Here is a 21,246-nt window from a genome sequence, read left to right as displayed (position 1 = left end):
ATTCAGGGTGTCAAATGACCATAATGCCTGTTAAGATTCACGTTCGATTTTTCGGTATTACCGGGTTTTGTCTGTTTTTCGATTTCTCACTTTTCTTTGTACTATTTATTTAATTTTTCTTTGATATTTCTAATGATATTTATTCTTCAACAAGGGTCTATTTAAGTCCTAAAAAATGTTTTCCAGGGTTCCCCGCAGTCCAGGGCTAGTCAACGGTCCACGCCGTGACTTCTCGGTGCGGTCACCCATCGCTAGGGTTCCCGGCTCACTTACTCGGCTACATTTCTTTGCTATGATTTTTCCTTTGTTTTTCTTGTATTTTATTTTCTTGTATTTTATTATTTATGTCTCCTCTCTCATATCAAGATACGGTTCTAGGCATCCTAGCTGTCCGGACGGCACTGGTCACCGGAACAGCAAAACGCACTACCGAACTTTGGGGTGTTACATATTTATAGTCTTACTTATTTGGTACTTGTTATATTCATTATTTCATTAAATTTGTTAACTTTCATTTTTGGTTGCCCAAGTAACCTATACTGGATGACTGGACTAGATAAACGGGTAAACTGGCACTGGGTATCAAGTACCTCGGGCAGTCACACCATCGGTCACATATGTATCTCCTGGTGTGCAACAGAACAGCTGATAAGCTATAATAAACATTAGGCACAAGGCTAAGTATCATCATAATATCAGAATGGCTAAAAGCCATAAAATCACATAATGGCATAATGCCATGTGCAGTACTGCTAACTGAACCCTATTGGCATACCAACTTATCCAAACCAATATTACTAGGTGTACTAAGGTATGTTACACTTTTAAATTTTACAATTCTTGAAATTGAAGTTTAATCATTACTATTCATTTCATTAGTCAACTAAAATATTGACTTTTTCATAGACAATAGGTACATTGGTTCTAATATCCCCAACATACCACATTTTGCATTCTAAAGTTATTAGTATTGGTTGCCAATACCATTTCAAAGCTTAGTGTTGGTTATTTACAATTTTCAGATTTCAAGCACTAAGTTTATTATTCTATTGGTCATTTGTACAATAGGAATTTGATAAAATTATCTTCATGAAAGTTGTTCTTTATTGTGTCTAGTTACATTTCTTTTTTTGAATCACTCCATTTGGAGTTTTGTAGCTCAAGTTATGGCCTAAACACCATAACTGGCCGGATTGTAATTTTCTAGATTTTTCTAGGCAGAATCAATTCTACCCTTTTTGTATACTGATTGCAGGTTAGTTTTTGGATATGTTATGATCAAAATTTGGATTTGTTTTCTTCATGAAAGTTGTAGGGCTATGTCTCAGCTTTCTGTTGGCAAAAATTCAGATCAATTGAACCTTTCTACACTGAGTTATGACTAAATGAATGAACACTATTCATTTAGTCATTTTGCCTAGGTAAAATGTAAGTCACCCGAATTAGGGTAATTTTTAGGTCAACTTGGTTTGATTTTCTGGGCAGGGTTTCTTCACCAAAGTTGTGCCATTATGTGTCTAGTTTCATGTCCAATTATTCTTTCACCAATTGAACCTATACAACTCCATTTATAGCTGCCCAAACCTGCTGGACTCACACCTAGGCCTGCAGGTCACCAAGGGCAGCATGCCTAAGCTCAACTCCATTATCCTTACTCACTTCAATTCCTCCTCACACACATTCAAATGGTCACTAATTGACCATTACAATGTTAATATACCATTACATGAGCAAACCCTAATGTTGTTTAAGTGTCCAAATTTTCAAGTTCCATTTATGCATTACACTTGCATTTCACTAACTCTTACATGTTCAATCACTCATCTCATACCAAGGGCAGCTCATAAACCACTTTGCTTCAAGTAAATTCATCAACCCTAACCATCCCTAAACTGCCGAAATTATAGGGATGCACACACACAAATTTAATTTTTTTTTCTTACACTTTCCACTTATTTCAAGGCATTAAACATGGCTTAAGTAAAAGAGGTAGGAGATTGGGCACTAACTTCAATTGCTAACTCTTCCAAGTCTCCAAAACTTCCTTTTTCCTTCTTCTTTTTGTTGGCTAGAGGTTTTTCAAGATGCAAGATCAATTTTTAGTGAAGCAAATTAATGGTTTTAGGGTGAAATGAGGTGGGATTTGGAATTTGCTCATGCTTCCATGGAGGAATGGGTAGGGAGAGGGTTTCGGTTGGTTTTGGTGGGGAAGAATCAGATTGTGTTTTTTTTTTTTTTTGTCTCAATTTTCCTCTTTTATTACTTAATAAAGTGGTGATTAAATGTGATTGGTGGAAATTTTTTAAATGACATCATAATGATGTCATAATTGGTATTTTATTTCATTTTCTTTTCTTTTCCTCTCTACTCATTTTCAATTTAATTTTTAGCAATATTTATTCACATTTTATGTCATAATAATTATTTACTTAACTGGACAAGTCAGCTAAAAATCATCTTTGAAGACGAAATGACCAAAATGCCCTCCGTTTGGCTTAACAAACTAAAATTGTCTGTACCGATTGAAAAAATTTTTTAAGCATTTTCTTTTCATTCTAATGCCATAGAAACCTCAATGACTCTTCTCTGGAGTCCCAAAAATTATTTTATGAATTATCTCCCAGGTTTAGGGCTTCTAGTTGTGAGAACCGCAGCTTTCCACTGGGTTACCCATCGCTAGGGGGCTCATTTAACTTGGTTGTATTTTATTTTTAAAATTTTTTCTAAATTTTTCTTATTAATATTTGAGTTAATTATAGTTCCTCACTTTATTTTAAATATATTTCCAGACGTTCTAACTGTCCAAATCGACACTGGTCATCAGAACAGTAGAATATACGGAAATGCTACAGTGAGGGTGTTACATCAATAACTCAACAAATTCTTCAATTCTCTTCACCATTCAACTCACCTCAACCTAATAATCAAGTTTACTAAAGAAAGGAAGAAGAAATGGACATTTACCTCTTTTGGGCTTTCCTAAATCTTCACCAAAACTCTCCTTTCTTGCTCCCAATAGCTTCCCCAAGTTCAGTAGGCAAAGATTAATGAAGGAAATTAGTGTGAAAGGTGGCTAGAAATGGAGTGCAAGAAGGTTGATCAAGCTTCGGCCATGGAGGTTTAATGGTGGATGTATTCGGCTAGGTGTATGGGAGGTTGAAGATGGACTGAAATTCTATCCACTTCACTTTATATAGATCCCATAATTCATGGTTAGTAGAGCACTAATTGATAATTAAATGATAAAATTAATCCAAGTCCCTTTAATTGCAATTTTGCTACCAGTCTTTTACTATTTATATTATATACTCAATTTCTTATTTTCATGGCATTTTTAAAATGTAATACCACTTATTATTAATGGACATTGAGGTCAAAAGTCAACTCTAAGTGTCAAATGACCAAAATGCCTCTCTTCGTGTTGTATTTCCGATTTTTTGATAACATCGATTTTTATTGATTTTTTGAATTTTTCATTTTTCTTTGTACTAATTCTTTAATTTTCTTTGACATTTCTAATGTCAATTATACTTCAATAAGTCTTTAATTATGTCTCGAAACTTAATTCCGAGGGTTTCCCGCGATCCCCGGGTCAGCTATTGTCTACGTCGTAACTTCCCAGTGTGGTCACCCATCGCTTCGGTGTCGGCTCGTTTAACTTAGTTTCACTTTCTCTATTTTATTTTTCTCGTATTTTCTTTTTATTTATTTCATCATTTTATGCTTGTTTATTATCACTGAAGTGTAGTTCCAGACATCCTGATTTGTCCGGACTGACATTAGGTCACCGGAGTAGTCGAATATACAGACTATGTAAAGTGAAGGCGTTACAATTCTTCCCCTCTAAATAAAAATTTTGTCCTCAAAATTTACCTGATGTACCTTTTACTTTCTTGCTTCTCTAATTCTTTGTGTTGTTTCATCAATATCTAGGTTTAGCTCCTCTCTAGCCTTCATGGCATACACCAGTTGTGTCACCCTGACTTCGGGCCTTTTGACCATCTCAGAAATAGCCTTCTGTGAAATCTCAATCGTCACTGCTCTAACTACACCTCACTGGATACTATGTCCTACCATTGATACACATCATCTTGGAGTAGAGAAACAGCACCCTCTAGGTTCTGTTCTGACCAATTCTCATACTTACTTTCCTATTTACTTCTCTTTCCATTCCACAACTTAACTTTAATTATTTCATTCCTCAGTCTTATCTTCCTCCTTGACTCAATTCCTTGACTTGACTGTCGAGTTAAAATTTAGCATCGCTTATCACCCCTAAGAAATCCACTATACTTCGGTATTACTCTGATTTGGCCCTCTAACCATTCTAGTCAACCCTTTTACTAATATTCGTAACATTTCTTTGTTACATTTGAACCAGCTATTCAAATTTTCACTTCCACAACTCTTTTATCTATCAATATTATATAACTTACTTCCTTTTGTACTAAACTATAACCTTTCGATATTCTAACTTTTAAGTTTTAAATCCCTAAGTAGGGTTTCCAAACTCATTTCTAGCAATAAAATTCTGTCCTGGCATAACTATACTAAAACAAATGCCGTTGGCAACTATTCTCATCTTGGTATACTATCGAGTAGTACGTAGCTCTACACAATAATCTCAAGTCAGTACTGTAATCTGTAGCTTACAGTACAAATATCAAGAACATTGCATAGTTACCATGATACATTCCAATACATCAAACTTTCCTATATTTTATCCTTCTCGAATTCACTAATATTCGAAACTTATTCTGATTACAATATCTATTAACAATTACTAACTGTAACATCTTTGCCCTCATCTAGAGCAATTCTATTACTGTAACTTACTTTTAGGTCTTCTTGCCTTACATTAAATAGGCTCACCAATTAGCTTCACAATTTATTGTATGCTAGCAAATATTTTCGCTGACAAACTCTTCCAAAATTAATGTCAATCATACTTGTTATTGTAGTTTTTATCCTAAAGGACTAGTCACTAATACATCAAAATTTATTCCCATGTAAAAGAATAGCAACAGAACATATAGTTCTAACACTAACATACAACTAAATAGTGCTGGGATCAAATAATAACTAATTATTTTTTTTTTCAAAAATTAAGAACTTACCAGCAACTACATTCGAAGCTTCTGCTTTTTCTCCTTGGTGCATAGTGGACGCTCTGACCAGTGTGCTACTATATTCGGGTTGATTCACTGTGTTATGGTTATGAGGAATACCAGTTTTATTTCTATCTCGACTCTGACCGGCTGTCTGTGAACTCCAGAGAGCAGATCAAGGTGCTCTAGTACAATCTCTAGCGAAATGTCCATGTTCACCACAATTGTAGCAGGCTCCAGTGGCTTTATGACAAATACCCCCATGTAGTTTGTCACAAGAGTTGCAGATGTGAGGAGGATATGAACTTCTAGTTGTTCGACGACTGGACCTTGGTGGCCTTTGCCCTAAAGATCCACCTCTATCAGATCCATAACCTTACTATTTGAACTCTGACTCATAGGTCTCTCACTCTTCTCTATTTCATGCTGCCCTTGTGGGGGTTGGGTTGGTATTTGGGCTTGGGTTGACAGATTATCAGCCATTTGTTGAAAGAAAGTGGCCATCTGCTGGGCCATTTGTAAAGTAATTTGTACAGGTGGGGCTGGTAAAGTCGAGCTTCCGACTCTCTGAGGGGCTAGGGCTTCACCTTGTACTTCCGCCGTCACAGACTATTCTATTGTCTCATTCTTCTCTTCCATATCTTTTCACAGGATTTTCTATTTCATGTACAACCAACACAAGGAGATTTCTCTCATTAATTCATATTTATGATGTAACTGTACTATATGTATCAAATATTTCAGCAGTTGTATTTACTGACAAAATTAATTCAATTTCACAATCCAAAATTTACTTTAAAACCATTACTCTGATACCACTAAACATGTCACACCCTACTCCTCCGTAAGATGTAACATGATCCCGTGGTAAACCTAATGAATTATCGTACTTCACCTACCGATAACCCATTAAATATACTACAAGGGATTTTAAATAATTTTCGTGAAATTGAATATTTCTTAAAAAGCCTTTAAGTGAAATTTTGGTCATGGATCAAATCAATTTTCATGAAATTTAAATCATCGATTAAAATCTGGTGTTATAAAAAATTTTCAAAATTTCGACAGAGTGCCGGCTGTATTTTGAGAAAACAGTTCTTCAAACCTGAAAAGGAAAACACTCCCAATATGTTATCTCAAATACAACTCCAATAAACTTCATTTCACCTCACATTTCAATCTCAATAATCAAATCATTTTATTTTCAAACCAACCTCATCATAAAAGAAACATTTCATTGATTACAAGACTCAAAAATTAATATTACAAAACTATACAGGTAAATGAAATCTCAAATTTATATTACAATAATTTGCATTTAATTACATACCAAAATATTTTACAAGAGTTTTTATACAACTGCTCAAATAATTTACATACATATATTTTCATGCATACATGAAAACCTATGTACATGGGTATACCTATGATATACTAGGAGCTGATCTGAATCTGTCTTCAAGGAAGCTTACTCAACTGCTCTATGCTCTTTTCACCTGCGACAGCATGCAAAGCTATCGCTAAATAGTGAACTCAGTGGTGCACAACTATAATTTAAAATATAATACCATACATATATTGACAAAATTATAACAAATAATTTGAAAATCTTGTACTTCATAAAAATTCCAAAGGTCAAAATAATTGTTGCCAATAATATAATCATTTGTTAAAATAACCTTGATAAAAAATTTCAATTTGTCAAATCACAACTGAACAATTAAAGTAATTCCAGCAATTTATGGAAATAAAGGTTAATTCCAATAAAATCAATTATGCATAACTTCCTTTTGAAATCGAATTTCTTTACTATTCAAAAATCATTCTTTATCTTTCAAAAACCATTCTTTATCTCACTAACTGTGCAAGACTAATCCACAAGGGCCATCTCCGGGGTGATTCTAACTCCTTATGGACGGGGAGGTCGAATCGGATTCTAACTCCCTATGGTCGGGGAGGTCGAATCATCATGCATAGTACACATCACAATAATGTTACTTCCGAAAGGGGCATAACAAAAAAAAAAAAAAACTTAGATCTAACCTCTAATAAGAGGAGAATCTAATTCTGTGCACGTACCATGGTAATAAAAAAAAAACTAACTCCATTGTCTCCTTAATAAATAAGAGAGACGGGTAATAACCTAGTCAAGAATCTATAGTGAGATATAAAACAATATTATAAATCTCTTTGTCCTTTTTGTGAGCATAAATCACAACACAATTCGATTCAAAGTCAATTTCAATATCCAATAATTTTTATGCTCATCATAATTCAAAACATAAATTTATATTTTTCCAAGCAATTTGTCCATCACAATTCAAAACATCAAAATTTTCCAAAACATAATTTATTCAATCCACAACAATAGTTAATACTTGTTCAAATACCATTTCACAAAGCCAAATTCATACATACTATAACAATTTCAGTAATCATTGAATTAAATCCAATACTTGATAAACATAATACATAAGGAAAATACGTCATTTAGTCATATGAAATATTCAGAACAAAATCAATTAAAAACTAGTTGTGCACAAACCTCTGATGAGTCACCTCTTGGCCTTGACTCAGTGGGTCTTTTCCCTTCCCAGTGTCTTTTCTAACTGAAACACACAATTTAAAGTGTTTCAGTACTCATTTAAATTATTTCTAATAATAAGGTTCAATAATTAAATTTTATTAATACTATTCGTTTCATTAGTCAACCTATAATGTTGACCTTTAATACACACTAGGTGAATTAGTTTTAATGTCACTAATATGTTCCATTTTTCATTCCTCACATGTTGATATATGTTGCCAATTTCATTTCAAAGGTTATTGCATTTTATTGCAATTATTTAAATTTCATGGCCAATGTTTACTGTCTATTGGACCAAGCTACAGTGTAGATTTAACAGATTTCTCTTCATTAAATTGTTTCTCATTGTGTCTTCTTTAATTTTCTTTTTTAATCACTCCATTTGGAGTTGTATAACTTAAGTTATGGTCATTTAACCATAACTAGGTCAAAGTTAAATTTTGACTTTCTTATTAGGCATTTTCGGTTATGACTTTACTAATTTATTTGGACTATTTGTAATCACATTGAGTTCTAGCATTCTTCATAAGTATTGTTGCCATATGTATTAGGGTCAATTGGAAATTTTACTTGTAATTTGTCAAGTCTTATAGAATTATTTATAGCCAAATTGTTAACTTGGACTCAAAGGTCTTATATTGGCATGGTCCTTAATTAGGTCAATGGCTTTGACCTTAAATTCAGACCTTATACATTTATAATTTGAGGAAGTTGTCTAAAATAAAGTTTTAGGTCTCTTTCTTAGCTTTCCAAATTGGTATGGCTCATTACATTGGGAGATTTCTTGTGGGAGATATGCTTATTTGAATTTTCTGGACTTAATGGTCAATACCAATTCCAGATTTAGTGTGCCAACTTAATCAAGTTAATTGACCTAGTTCCCTTGATTTCTGGGTTTTGGTCAAATTACCAATATTGTAGATCTATATCTTATTGAAATTTTGGGACTGATTTCATGTCATTTGGAGTTCTATAGACTAAGTTATGGTCATTTTACTATTGCTAGTAAAGTTGCACTTATATTGCAAAGTTTAGGTCATTTTTAGGTCAAAGTCAATTCGGCCAGTTTTTGTAACCCAATTTTGGTGATCATTTTGACTTGGTAATTGGCATTTCTGGGCTTGGTGGTCTTCACCAAAGTTGTAACCCTATGTCTAGGCTTTCCAATGGTATAAATATCTGGTCATTTGGACCATTTTTGAGTGAGTTATGACCAAAATACTGACTACTGTTCATATGGTCAAAATTCTGGGTTTTCATGTCATGCAATTCTGGATTTAGGCAATCTTTTAGGTCATTTCTAGGTAGAATTTGGGCAACACTTCCACATGAAAGTTGGCCTATTTTATGTCTAGTTTTGCCTCCAATTGGCCTCATACCAATTGGGGTCACAATTTTACACTTATAGCTCAATTTAGCTACTGCCCTTATATACTTTCCTCAACACCAACCACATGCATTTTTACTTGCTAAATCTCATACCAATTTTGATTTGGTATGGTACCAAATCCATTCCTCACTTTACATTATAGTTAATTTGGGTAGTATATAACCAATTGACAATACATCAATTACAATTCCAATTCACCAAATCCAATTCTAACAATATATACACATAATCACTCCTAACCATAACATATAACTTCACCACTACCATAACATATAACTTCACCACTAATTTACATACACATTTAGCAATCTTTAAGACCACAATTCATCAAATAACTTCATGAATTTCAGCATTCTTTAAGAAGTTAGCAAGCTGCCGAATTGTAAAGCCTCCCATAATTGCTTTCAAGCTCCAATTTTCACTTGGTCAATCATCACATATACATAAAGTTAACTTACTAACACCTTAAATCACATTAATCAACATTAATTATCCACAATACATGTAAGAATAGTTCATTTAGTATACAATTCTATGGCTGTCCATTTAAGCAATTACACAGAAAATTTCAAACTCCAAATCAATTTCTAATTCAAGAACTCAACTTCAACATACACCAATAATTAACCTACTAGAACTTTTATTTACTTCAATCAACATCAATACCAATTCCCATCAACTAAATATAAAAAGAAACTCAACATCTTTGACTCTCGTGGCTGCCAAAATTGAACAATTCAATAACTCAACAAATCCTTCAATTCTCTTCACCATTCAACTCACCTCAACCTAATAATCAAGTTTACTAAAGAAAGGAAGAAGAAATGGACACTTACCTCTTTTGGGCTTTCCTAAATCTTCACTAAAACTCTCCTTTCTTGCTCCCAATAGCTTCCCTAAGTTGAGCAGGCAAAGATTAATGAAGGAAATTAGTGTGAAAGCTGGCTAGAAATGGACTGCATGAAGGTTGATCAAGCTTCGGCTATGGAGGTTTAATGGTGGATGTATTCGGCTAGGTGTATGGGAGGTTAAAGATGGACTAAAATTCTGTCCACTTTACTTTATATAGATCCCATAATTCATGGTTAGTGGAGCACTAATTGATAATTAAATGATAAAATTAATCCAAGTCCCTTTAATTGTAATTTTGCCACCAATCTTTCACTATTAAATTATATACCCAATTTCTTATTTTCATGGCATTTTAAAAATGTAATACCACTTATTATTAATGGACATTGAGGTCAAAATTCAACTCTAGGTGTCAAATGATCAAAATGCCCCTCTTCGGGTTGTATTTTCGATTTTTCGATAACACTGATTTTTATTGGTTTCTTGAATTTTTCATTTTTCTTTGTTCTAATTCTTTAATTTTCTTTGACATTTCTAATGTCAATTATACTTCAATAAGTCGTTAATTATGTCTCAAAAGTTAATTCCGAGGGTTCCCCGCGGTCTGGTCGCTATTGCTTTGCAGTAACTTTCGATCTGATCACCATCGCCTTGGTGTCGGCTCATTTAACTTAGTTTTACTTTCTCTCTCTTTTTTTTTTCTTTAATTTTTCTTGTATTTTCTTTTTATTTATTTCATCATTTTATGCCTGTTTATTATCACTGAAGTGTAGTTTCAGACATCATGACTTGTCCGGACCGACATTAGGTCACCGGAGTAGTCGAATGTATGAACTACGTAAAGTGAGGGCGTTACAAGGTGCATATTACATACAATTTCCTAATTTTCATTACAACATAATAAATAATTATAATGGACAAATTACATAATATGACTAATGTGAGCCCTATCTTCATACATTGCTGAGGAGGTGACAACCTTGAATACTTCAGACACTTCCGCAGATCTAGACTCCAAAAATCCTAGTCAATTGCCCACCAAATTTTAACTTTAGTACCTGCACGAAGGAAACAATCCATTGTGCTAAGCCTTGATGCTCAGTAGTGCAATAATATAACAAGAAATAATATACAAATAAAGAAAGAAATGGATTATACTTTGGATACTCTGGAATTTAATCTAATTTAATATAATACTTCTAGTATCAATTATCTTTCGTTCTAATTTATTCCTCTTAAGAAGCATTTTATTCCTAAATTCACAGTAGTAATATACTTATATCTCTTTCGCAAATCTTTTTATCATTTCATTCAATACTTTCTAGGTTATCGCAGATTATTTTACAACAATTAAATTTTAATATCTTTCTAATTTGTTTTAATTCTTTTTACTAAATAACTAATCTAATTTATTTTAAATATTCTTACTCTTTTATTTAATTGCTAATATTTTCAGTTGCTATTATTCTTAACTCAGTTTAATAAATCTCACTACCCAAGTAACCTATGACAGACTAACTAAACTGGATAACGGGTCGTTGATACTGGACACCGCTGTGCCTCGGGCCGTCATACCATAGGATGTGAAATGCGGAACGTCAACCACGTATGCAGTCAGAATGGCTAAAAAGCCATGATAACATATCAGTATGGCTAAACGCCATGATAACACATAATCGGACATAAAAGCCATGAGTGCGGGCATAAAGCCATGAATACAGGCATAAAGCCTTGTGCAGTACTGCTAAAACAATACCCTATTAGCATGTCAATCTATCCAATCTGACACACTTGTCTAGGCAATACATGGGCACATAGGTACCATTAAGTGTTATTATGTTTTATTATTTCATTATTTCATTATTTCATTATAAGCTCTAATAATAATTTATAATATTTCAATTCTATTTCTAATAAAAGTATAAATTTCTAAAATACAATTCTACATAATTTATGCTTTCATTATAATTTATATATTCATTTGATTATTCATATGATCACAATTCACATCAATTATCCTTCTATACAATTGTACTCAAAGTACTTTTCCTTTCTACAATAATGAGAACTAATGTCTCATTCATACATTAACATGATCCATTTATTTATTACACTATTTATATAACTTATCATTTGCAATTTAAGTTTTAGTCCTTTGCATTAATATTATTGAGGTTACTATTCACTTGACCATTTCCCTTCAAAGGTTGACTTTTTAATTCATAACAATTACATAGGTTCTAACCACATGAAATTACCACATTTTGGTTCACAAAAGTGTTGGCATTGGTTGCCAATCAATACTTCAAATCAATATGAAATAAATAAAAAATTTCAGTTTTAGGTGTTACAATTTACTGTTCCATTAGGCACTTATACAGTGAGAATTTGGCAAACTTTCCTTCATCAAAGTTGTTCCTTTATGCGTCTTCTTTAATTCCCTTTTTGAATCACTCCATTTGGAGTTTTCTAGCTCAATTTATACAAATTTCAATAAGGCTGGCCGGATTGGTATCTACCCAGAATTTCTGGGCAGAAACCAAATCTGGTAGTTTTGGTGTCCTGACTTTGATGAACAATTTTATTAAGTTCTGGTCAAAATTTAGAGTTATGTTCTTCATGAAATTTTTTCTAAATTGTCTAAACTTTCCATTGATATAAAATTCTGGTCAATTGAACATTTCTACACTGAGTTATGGCCAAATGAACAAACAGTCACTTTTACCAGGTCCAGAATTGGTTACTCGAATTTGGTCAATTTTTAGGGTATTCTAAGTTTGTTTTCTAGGCAAGGTTTCTTCATCAAAGTTGTGACATTATGTGTCTAGTTTCATTTCCAATTAGCCTTGCACCAATTAAACCTATACCACTCAAGTTACAGCTACCCAAACTTTTTGGACTCATATCCAGCCGTGTAAGTCCTATGAGGCAGCATACCCAACCTCAAATCCAAAGCCATAATTCACTTCATTTACTCATCAAACATAGCCAAATGGTCACTAATTGACCATTAGGACTTCCATTCACCAACATATGAGCAAAACCCTAAATTCATGCCTCAAACCCTAATTCTCAAATATTCAAATCCTACTTCACACACATCAATTTACGTTCAAAGTCTCATAATCACCGTCAAACCGACCCATAAACATCTTTAATTGCATCAAAACTCATCAAACACTTTCCTAATTCATGGCTGCCAAAAATGAAAGTGGCTTATACATGGATATTTTCTTTCAATTCTTTCAAATTCTAAGTCAATTCGTGCTTCCAACATGAAATCTAAAGAGAAATTAAAGAGTAGTAGCACTAACATTTTTTAGCAGAATTTTCCCAAGCTTAAACTTCACTTTCTCTTCAATTCTTGGCAGCCAAACACTTCCCCAAGAGGTGTAAACAAGTTTTAATGAAGGGAGTGTAGGGTTTAGTGGTGAGAATTCATGGGAATGGAAGAGAGAGATAAAATAACACTCATGGAGGTTGAGAGAAAGGTGTGCCGGCTGGTTAAGAAGATGAAGCTGCAATTCTTTTTATTTTGTCTCAATTATATCTTTTTACTTATTTTAGGAGGGCTTGTTTAAATGTGATTGGTGGGAGCTTTTTAATGACATCATAATGAGGTCATAATTTGCATTTTACCTCATTTTCTTTTCTTTTCTTCGCTACTCATTTTTAACTATTTTCACACCAATATTAATTCATATTTTATGTCATATAATTCACCCACTTAAATGAACAAGTCGGTCAAAAATCATCTCTAAAGGCGAAATAACCAAAATGCCCTTCATTTTGCTTAACAGACTAAAATTGTCTGTACCGATCTAAAATTTTTTTTAAGCATTTTCTTAGGATTCTAATGCCATCGAAACCTCAATGACTCTTCTCTGGAGTTCCAAAAATTATTTTATGGAAATTCCCTTGGGTTTAGGGCTCCTAGTTGTTTTTAAAGCAACTTCCTGTTAGGGTCACCCATCACCGGGGCACCGGCTCATTTAACTTTATTGTATTTCATTTCTAAAATTTTTCTAAATTTTTTATTATCATTATTTAGCCTATTGATGACTCCTCACTCTGGTCTGAATATAGTTCCAATCATTCTAGCTGTCCAGACAGACATTGGTCATCGGAACAGTCGAATGCACCGACTAGCTAAAGTGAGGGTGTTATAATTCTTCCCTTCTAACAAAAATTTCGTCCTCAAAATTTACCCAGTGTAAATAATCAAGCAGCTGCTACCTCCTTATTTCTTCACCTTACCAGAGAAAACAGATCTACATTAGTGTCACCTCGACTCATATGAATGCAATTCATGTTATGCACACAATCGTATTCTATCTATGGATGCCTAGGAACACCTAAACTGTGCTCTGATACCAATAAATGTAACACCCCTTACCCATCTACAGTGTAGCTGAGCAAGACATGTCACACTTAGTGCCGGAGCACCCTATCTTATCTTACTTTATTCTTTTAATAATTTGTTCCTGTTATATTTTAATATCAATAATTTTTCTAAGGAGAACCCAGCGGAGTTTCCCCTATTTCTATAACTATTTAGCATATTTTACTATTCACCTGTTTTAAAATCTCAACAATATTTTCCATACAATAATTCATCCATACTCATATCATCATTTCAAAATCATTATGCAATTCAAATCCATACTCATTTGTACAAATTCATTCATACTTATTACATATTTCAAAATTCTCAATTTCATTAGTTTACATAATTTGCAAACTAATTGCATAAATTCATAATTTACATCAGGTGCATATTGCATATAATTTCCTAATTTTCATTACAACATAATAAATAATTATAATGCGCAAATTACATAATATGACTAATGTGAGCCCTATCTACATGCATTGCTGAGGAGGTGACAACCTTGAATACTTAAGACACTTCCGTAGATCTGGACTCCAAAAATCCCAGTCAATTGCCCATCGGATTTTAACTTCAATACTTGCACGATAGAAACAATCCATCGCGCTAAGCATTGCTGCTTAGTGGTGCAATAAGATAACAAGAAAATAATATACAAATAAAGAAAGAAATAGATTATACTTTGGATACTTTGGAATTTAATCTAATTTAATATAATACTTCTAGTATCAACTATCTTTCGTTCTAATTTATTCCTCTTAAGAAGCAATTTATTCCTAAATTCACAGCAGTAATATACTTATATCTCTTTCGCAAATCTTTTTATCATTTCATTCAATACTTTTGATGGGTGTCGAATCCACCAAAATTTAAATTAACTGAAATTACCAGCTATAAAATATTTTCTGCCGCAAGTGGTAAATCCAGGTTGAACCCTAGAGACTGAATTACTAAAATTTTGTGTACTTGTGTAATGGAAAAAGAAAGAAACAAAGGTTGGGGGGGGGGTAATTTGCAGTCCAAAGAAGAAATCAGAAATTAAGTACTAAAATTAAATATGAAACTCTCAAATTAAACAAACTTCAGTCCAAGATAATTCTCAATCTAATGCATTGATTCTATCATAGACAAAAGAAATATAATTATCTCTTATTGAATACTTAACGTAGATTAACCAAATATTGAGGTAAACCCCTGATTTTCCTATAGTCATCAATTCTAGCCCAGCACTCTTGTTGACTCTAATTATTAACTGAATTAGTATTAAGCAATCCTCATCAAAGTAATAACTGCTTTAAGAATAGGAAGTAGTTAAGCTGAACAATAATTTATGAAGCATAAATTATTTAATTCACCCTATTGTTTCCTTAGGTTATTATCGAAAACTGGGATTATAATCAATAAAACCTAATTGCTAATCATGTTCAATCTTACACAACAAATACGGTTTATGAAGATAAACTAGCAATTGATCACATCAAACAATTAACTAATAGGCCTTTTTAGCAAATCATTCAATAGATCAAAGACAATGAAATTAGAAAATAACAGATATTCAAAAAGACATAAATTAAATTAAGAACCTGGCCTCACAAATCAAGCAAAAAAACTTGAATCCCTTGAACTGAATTAAAAACTTAGCCACTCATGTTCATGGCTTATAGAAAATCGAAGAAGAAATCTAAAAAAAAAAAAAAGAATGGAGAATGAAGGTGTTTTTGAGATCAAGAGGCTGCTGAATGGTGTGTTTTAGCTGCTGCCCAAAGGCACATTTATAATCAAAAACCTAATCCTAAAGATAGGAACCAAACTAGGAAAAGTTTTGAATTCAAAAGATAGATTTTCAGCCTGCATTCACATCTCTGAAATCAAGGCCATTTTTCAGTGACTACCTTCCAAATCTGTCTTTGCCCTCTTTAAGAAAGTTGTAGCCCTATTTCTTAGCTTTCCAACGGGTACTCATTTGCCCAAATCCGAGGTCTACAGCTCAAGTTGTGGCCCAAAAACTAGGACTGGTTCAGACAGACGGTCCAGCCCATAGTAACGACTTCATTACCGTTTTTGACAATTAAAATGGCCTTATCTTGCTTCCAGGCCTTCATAGAAGTTGTAGAGGTGGCTCTTAAGGTTCAATTGGGCTAAGGGTTGCTTCATTTGGACATCTGAAACTCCAGATACAAAATAAATACTGAAACTAGTCGTGACACATCAAGTTTGGGCTTTTGCAATAGATCCATAGTTCATTTTGTCAACCTGGAGACTGATTTGGGCTTTGGTCCCTCTTTATCATTTGAAGTGCTCTATCTTAGCTTTTCAATTTATTAATCAGCAATCAATTTGGAACCCACAACTTTAGAAACACCTGAAAAATACAACAAAAGTCAAATGCTGAAAATTTCTCCATTTAACACAATTATTCCGCAACTATCTAAAAATATGCCTAAATGATAAATATACTTTAGTCAACTGAATTATGCATAAAAACACACTAGAAACACTAAATGTGATGGGAGTAAAATTAATAAATTATGCACTTATCAAATTCCCCCACACTTATTCCATGCTTGTCCTCAAGCATGACTTAAACTCTCAATTAACTGCACTTAGAAGTTCCTTAACTTCACCCTATCACAACATTCTTTAACAAAAGATTAAAAGTTTGAAAGAAGAGGCAAGTAAGTTAATAACCATCACAACAAATTCCATCAACACCATACCAATATATCAACAATTTTTCAACACAAAACAAAAGGCTTGAAATCAATTAAGCTCACACAATTAAAGTTCCATAAAATTTTAAATCAATACACACCAAAACACAGGGCTAATTTATTAAGGCACAATAATTATAGCTCTTTGCAAATCTTAGGGGAGATAGAAATACCTTTTTTTTTTATATTTGAAATTGGTACTTCTCTCTTGTCACAGTTATTATTATTATTTTTTTATTTCAACCGTCACCTTCAGAAAAGTACATTCCTAATATCCTAGCTAGCTTTTGGCCTAAGAATCGACATGGGGTTCATGAAGGCCCCTGGTTAGTTTGCTTAACTAAAATAGCGGACTAATTTTCAAGTTCAACCTTTTATTTCCCCCAATTTTGCATCTACATATTATAAAGTACCCTAATAGATTAAATAAAGTTCTAAAATATGCATGACATTAGTTTAAAGCACACATAACTAATCATTTCACCATTAAATCAAGCCTAAATGATTTATGCAAGAAAAAAAATGCTCTATGGTATGGAGAAAAGGGAAAATCCATCATTAAATTTACTATTACCTTGCCTAAAATCTCAAAAATTCAACCTAAAATAGAAAAGTCATTTCAAGAACAAAGCACTTCTCTCCGAGAGTTAATATAGAATCATGAATCAAGCTTATGAGAATAAATTTTATTTTATTTTTATTTTTATTTTTATTTTTTTAAATAATTAAAAAGAATGCAGTAACAAATTTCTCCTTCCTCACACTTAAAACTTACATTGTCCCCAATGTAAAGCCCAAATGAAAAAGAAAAGAAAAAAAAAGGCTAGAAAATAAAATAAAATAAGGGAAAGAAAACAAATCTGATTGTGGCTAACAAGCCACCCATGGGTTGCCCCCCAAGTAGCGTCTTTGTTTAACGTCGTTAGCTCGATATGACAAAGCTCCTTAATCCACTAAATGCTCCTGAAGCCCCTCATAAAATGGCTAGAGTTCATGACCGTTGACCTTGAACACTTTGTTAGTTCCTAAACTTTGAATTTTAACTGCACCATAAGGAAACACATTAGTAACAACAAAGGGTCCAACCCAATGAGAACGCAACTTACCATGCATTAGCTTCAATATGGAATTATACAATAAAACTCTTTGTCCAATCACAAACTGCTTCCTTATTTTGTCATGGAATGCCTTTGTCTTTTCTTTATAGATCCTAGAATTCTCATAAGCCTTAAGGCGAATTTCCTCTAATTCATGCAAATGTGATTTTCTTTCTAACTCATCCTCTATGCTTAACTCAAAAACATCCTGCACAAATGTATCAACAACATCAATAAAAAAAAAAAAGAATGATTGTTAGCAAGATACTTCATGGAATCAAAGATATTAAATTTGACAGTCTCTCCATCAAACTCCATGGTTAAGGAACCATCATCCACATCAATTTTTGTCTTGGCAGTTTTTAGGAAAGGTCTTCCAAACCAAATCAAAGCTGAATTTGATAAGAAAGCACTATCCTCCATATCCAGAATGTAAAAATCTGCAGGAAAAATCAATTCTCCAAGCTGCACCAACACATCGTCAACTACTCCCAATGGGTAAGCATTAGAACAATCAACTAATTGAATAATGACACTGGTTTCTTTCAAAGGACCCAAATTCAAAGTCTGGAAAACTGAATATGACATGACATTAATAGATGCTCCTAAATCTGCCATTGCATATTCAAATTTAGAATCAACTATTCTGTAGGGAATATAAAATGAACTTGGATCCTTACACTTAGGGGGTAATTTACGTTGAATTAATGCTGACACATTTTCCCCCACACTGATCTTCCCATTATTCCTCAACTTGTGCTTTGTAGTGCATAACTCCTTAAGGAATTTAGTATACTTGGGAATTTGTTTGATCGCATCAAGTAAAGGTATATTAACCTCTACCTTCCTGAAAGTCTCTAAAATTTCTTTCTCTTGTTCTTCTTTCTTATTTTTAGCCAACCTGCATGGGAATGGGGGAAGAACAGAATTATTAATCTTATTCAGTTTAGGTTCAGTATTTACCTCAACTTTAGGAACTTCTGACTCTTTTGCTCCTTGCTTCTTCTCTTTTATCGGCTCATGTGGAGTATGATTATCAACTTTTTTCCCACTCCGCAATAGTATAGCACTCGCATTTTCTCTAAGGTTCATGACTGTTTGTTATGGAAGCTTTCTAGAACCTTGAGCTTCCAGCTTACTCACAGATAAAGCTAACTGACCAATCTGCCTCTCTATATTTTGAATGCTATTTTTGGTCTCTTGTTAAAACTATTGTGTATTGTTAGCCAAAGCCTTAACAATTTCATCAAGTGACATACCTTGATTTGAGGGAGGTGGAGGTGGTAGATTCACTTGTCTCTGCTGCTGGTATCGGTTTTGCACTGGTTGATTCCCATAACTCAAATTGGGATGATCTCGCCATCCTGGATTATAAGTATTAGAAAAGGGATCATACCTGCGTTGTGGCTGTCCATAATTTCCTACTGCATTAGCATGTTGCATTGATTCATCCTCTTGTAATGCAGGATACATGTCAGTAGCATGACCCGAACCCGAACAAATTCCACATACCTTAATAGTTTGCATGTTCCCTACAGCCAATTGTCTCACCAAAAAAGTTAAATTAGAAATCTGTTTCTTAAGGTTAGATGTACTTACCTCATTAACCTTCTTAGGTGCGTGATCCATTCTCATTCCAAACTGCTGAGAGTTTGCTGCCATGTTAGCAATCAGCCTCCTTACTTCTTCTGGTGTTTTGTCAACCAAAGCTCCTTCACTGGTAACATCTATCATACTGCAGTCCATTGGTAGAAATCCCTCATAGAAATACTGAATCAATAGCTGCTCACTTATTTGATGATGGGGACAGCTTGCACACAGTTTCTTAAATCGCTCCCAATACTCATACAAGCTCTCTCCATTGTACTGCCGGATACCACAAATTTCTTTTCTTATGTTGGCAGCATGGGAAGCAGGAAAATACTTCTCCAGAAATATCTGATTTATCCCATTCCATTAGTTGACGGATCCGGAAGGAAGGTAATACAACAAATCCTTAGCTGCGCCTTCCAGTGAGAAAGGGAAAGCTTGAAGCTTGATTTGATCCTCTAAAACTCCTTGAGGTTTCATGCTGGAACAAACAACATGAAATTCTTTTAGATGCTTATGTGGATACTCACCTGCAAGACCATGAAATTTAGGCAATAAATGGATTAGTCCAGATTTCAACTAAAAAGTAACATTTAAAGTAGGGTATTGAATACAAAAAGGCTGTTGGTTTAGATCAGGAGCAGCCAACTCTTTCAAAGTCCTAGCAGCCATGGTTTCGTTTTTGAAATTTGAATCTGAATCTGAATCCGAACTTAATTCCCTTGGAGATTAGACTCCTTCAGATGTACTCAAAATCTGCCTAGCCTGCTTAGCTAATTTTCTCAACCGTTTAGCTGTTTTTTCTACTTCTAGATCAAAAATCAACTCACCAGATTAAGAAGTTCTTGTCATAAACAAAAGAATCAAAGTAAAAACAGAAAAATGCCTCAAAACCCTAGAAAACAATCGAATTTGGCCTCAAGAGTGTAGGGCCAAGAAATCCAATGGATTAATTAGTCTTGATCAGAGCATTATTTCCTTCAAAATAGGTATGGGCCGCCCTCCAAATTCAACCAAACTTCTTGATGAATAGTAACACCGTAATTTTTTTAAAAAACCTGAAAACAGCAACACTCCACAAACAAAGTTAATAAATGAATATCCTAACACTAAAAACACGAAATCCAATAAGCTTTAGTCTCCGACAACGGTGCTAAAATTCTTGATGGTTGTCGAATCCATCAAAATTTAAATTAACTGAAATTACTAGTTATAAAATATTTTCTACAGCAAATGGTAAATCCAGCTTGAACCCTAGAGGCTGAATTACTAAAATTTCGTGCACCTGTGTAATGAAAAAAGAAAGAAACAAAGGTTGGGGGGGGGGGGGTAATTCGCAGTCCAAAGAAGAAATCAGAAATCAAAAATTAAGAACTAAAATTAAATATGAAACTCTCAAATTAAACAAACTTCAGTCCAAGGTAATTCTCATTCCAATACATTGATTCGATCATAGACAAAAGAAACACAATTATCTCTTATTCAATACTTAACGTAGATTTACCAAACAGCGAGGTAAAC

General features: G+C 33.5%; 1 non-coding gene across 1 annotated transcript; it reads left to right on the top strand.

Annotated features, from left to right (window-relative positions):
• The first annotated feature begins 19,927 nt into the window (after positions 1-19,927).
• Positions 19,928-20,034, top strand: LOC131178819 (small nucleolar RNA R71). Its single transcript, XR_009147828.1, has one exon. It is a non-coding gene; the product is annotated as a small nucleolar RNA R71 (small nucleolar RNA).
• Positions 20,035-21,246: the final 1,212 nt, after the last annotated feature.

Source organism: Hevea brasiliensis, chromosome 3 (genome assembly GCF_030052815.1).
Source record: "Hevea brasiliensis isolate MT/VB/25A 57/8 chromosome 3, ASM3005281v1, whole genome shotgun sequence".
NCBI lineage: Eukaryota > Viridiplantae > Streptophyta > Magnoliopsida > Malpighiales > Euphorbiaceae > Hevea > Hevea brasiliensis.
Note: the sequence above shows the minus strand (reverse complement) of the source record. Positions and strands in the feature narration are given on the sequence as shown.